The following is a 3,289-nucleotide window of genomic DNA, read 5'->3' on the forward strand; positions in this document are numbered from 1 at the left end:
GGGCTCATCCCACAGCCCCCACACCTGGGACTGGGACCCCCTGGCACCCCGTTACTCATTGGGAACCCCATCACCTCAGGGCTGGGACCCCACCACCCACAGGGACCCCGGTCCTCTCCAGGACTCCACAATCACCTGAACTCCACCTGCCAGGGCCCCACCACCACTGCTGCTGGGACCCCCCCACGCACTGGGACTTGAGCACCTGCACTGGGACCCCACTGCCCCTGCCAGCCCCCAACAGGGGGGACTCCAGTGAGTCCCAGCACCTGCCAGGGCCCCACTGTCACCAGGGCCCCACCAACACCCGGATCTCGCTGCCCCCCAGGACCCCAGCACGACAAACAGACCACACAACCACACAGAGGGATTTTTTTTTTTCCTCTCTTTTTTTTTTTCCTCTTTTTTTCTCTTTTTTTTTTTTTGCACAAAACAGGACATTTATTCAAGTGTTCTCCAGCACAAGTACATTAGAAAGGAGCTCGTCTGTATTATATTCTTCTGGGCACCAAAGAAAAAGAAAAGGAGGATGGGATGGAAGCGGGACGGACAGACTTTCTACATCTGCTGCACGCATTGACCTTTATTAGTTCAGAACAGCTATGTCACGAGCAATACTCACACAGATACAACAGCGCCGGGCGCCCGCGGCACCTCCGGCCGTGAAATGCACAGTTCAGCGGCAATAAATAGAGAAGCGACCCTAAAAAAACAAACCAACAAAAAACAGGGGCAACGAACCGAGAGAGAAGTAGAAAATAAACCGGGGGGTTGGGGCTGGGAAAAGGGGAGGGAGAGCAGCCGGGGCGGCCGCGGTGGCGCCGGGAATGAGGCGGCGGAGCCAAATCAAAGGGAGGAAGGAGGGTACCAGCTCTACGCGCGTATTCCTCGGGATGATGAGTACATGATTCCCACAAATAGTTAAGCGTCAGCTACTTCAATGTCTAGGCTAAAACACATGAAATCTCTCGTTTAGTTTTCAAGTACAAAGTTAAAATGCCTTTTTCTTTTTTGTTTTTTTTTTTAATAATAATATATAAGAGTAAAATAATAGTGCTCTTTGAAACTCCACTACGAGAAACAAAACAGTCATTGTCCAGACAGCAGACTTAATTTAACAATATATATTTTTAATAAAATGTTTTAGCACCGTGTTTGTCCCCACTCCCTCGGCGGATCTTAAGGAATTTAGGCCTTGCTGTGTTGTTTTGAGTTTTCATCTAGGGCTGTGCAACAGAATTTGTCTGGTTGTTTTTAAAAAAAGACGTGAGTCGGGTAGGTTAAAAACTGAACTCTTGCCCCAGGCATCCCCACGGTCCCCACCGCCGCCGGCACCTGTTCCCAGCAGGACCCTGCTCCCCGCCGGCCCCCGCGCCACAGCACCTGCTGGGACCCAGCCCCCAAAGGTGCGGCGGGGCCGAGGGGTCCCAGGAAGCGCTGCAGGGCTGGGCTGAGCCGGGGCGGCCCCCGGGGTCCGCTGGGACCCCCAAAGCCAGCGCGTGGCCGTGCAGCACCCGCCGGCAGTGCCGCGGGACGGGGCAGCACCGGCACCCGGAGCTGCAGGGCCACGCAGGGGCAGCACCCAGAGCCACGGGACTGTGCAGGACCAGCACCCAGAGCTGCAGGACCGAGCAGGGTCAGCACCCAGAGCTGCAGGACCAAGCAGGATCAGCACCCAGTGCCACAGGGCCGTGCAGGACCTGCCAACAACGTTGCAGGGCCATGCAGGACCAGCACCCAGCACCTCAAGGCCATGCAAGATCAGCACCCAGTGCCACAGGGCCGTGCAGGACCTGCCAACAACGTTGCAGGGCCATGCAGGACCAGCACCCAGCACCTCAAGGCCATGCAGGATCAGCACCCAGTGCCACAGCGCCGTGCAGGACCCACAGACGATGCTGTGGGATCATGCAGGACCCACATTTGCCACGGTGAGGCCACGTGGGGCCTGCAATCAGCACTGCAGGGCCATGCAGCACTTGCACCCGGGTCTGTGGGGCCGTGCAGGACCCACAGCCAGAGCTGCAGAGCCCTGCCGGACCCACAGCCGGTGGCATGGAGCCATGCAGGACCTGCAGCAGTGCTGCAGGGCCATGCAGGACCCGCAGTGCCTGCCATGCCCCACACAGGATGCCCAGGGCCACACCAGCCCCACAGACGGGGTCATGGGGCCAGGTGGGCTCAGACAGCAGCAGGCAGGACCTGTGCCTGGTGCAGCTGTCCCGTGCCATCCCGTGCCATCCCGTGCCATCCCGTGCCACCCGGCCCCGGGAGCGAGCAGGAGCACCGGGGCCGGTGCCCTCCCGCCCGCCACCTTCACTCCCCGGCAACGCCAGGCCCCGCGGTGCCCCCACCGCGGCCGCCCGTGCCGGCTCAGCTCCCCATGCCCCCCGCGCCCAGAGGGGCCCCCAAGCCCCCAGTAGCACCAGGAGGGAGGGCAGGTGGGGGCCCCGTGGCCGCCCCTCGCCAGCCCCGCCGCCGTCGGTCCCAGCACCTCAGAGCGCACGGGCCGCGGCTCGCTGCCATTAGCCAGCACCCCGCAGCGAGCGCGGCCCCGGAGCCCGCACCTTTCACAGTTAGAGAAGAGACAGCGACGGGCCCAGGCCCTCCGGGAGCCTCCCCGCGCCCTAGCACCATCCCTGCCCCACCGGCTCCGGCCGCCCCGCGGGCACCGCGGCCGCCAGACCAGTAGCACCATCCACCGCACCGCCGGCACCTGCCCGCGCTCCGCTCGCACCGCGGCTCCCGGCCCCCGCGGCCGCCGCCACCGCCGCGGTGTCCCCGCGGGCACCCGTCACCCCCGGCGGGGCACGCGGCCGCCCCACGCCGGGCACCGAGGGGACACGCTCGCTCCAAACCGCGCGCGGGCAGGGGAGCGACGGCCCGGCAGCCGCGGTGACACTGCCAGGGTCCCGTCCCGGCTCACCGGGGCGTCGCCCTCCTGCCGCCAGCCCGGCCCCGCGGATGTAGCACCAGGGTCCGGGACCCGCAGCCATCCCCGTGCCATGCCGGACGCGCCCCGGCCGCGCTCCGGCACCGGTGCCCCCCTGCCCTGCTGGCGTCCCTGCCACCGCCCTCGGCGAGAGCCTGTCCGCGGCACCGTGCCCCGTGCCGCCCCGGCGGGCAACGCCCACGGCGAGGGGCACGGCCGGGGGCAGGAGCCCCCTGCCGCTGCCGGGGCACCGGGGGACACCCGGCACCGGCCCTGCCGGACGCCACGTACGCAGAAGAGCACCAGTACGCGTGGGGTGGCGCCGGCCGGGCAGGGGGGCACCGCCGAGGCGCTTCC

This window comes from Pseudopodoces humilis, chromosome 3 (genome assembly GCF_049639895.1).
Source record: "Pseudopodoces humilis isolate 2021_Gansu_Grassland_sample_001 chromosome 3, ASM4963989v1, whole genome shotgun sequence".
NCBI classification, from domain to species: domain Eukaryota; kingdom Metazoa; phylum Chordata; class Aves; order Passeriformes; family Paridae; genus Pseudopodoces; species Pseudopodoces humilis.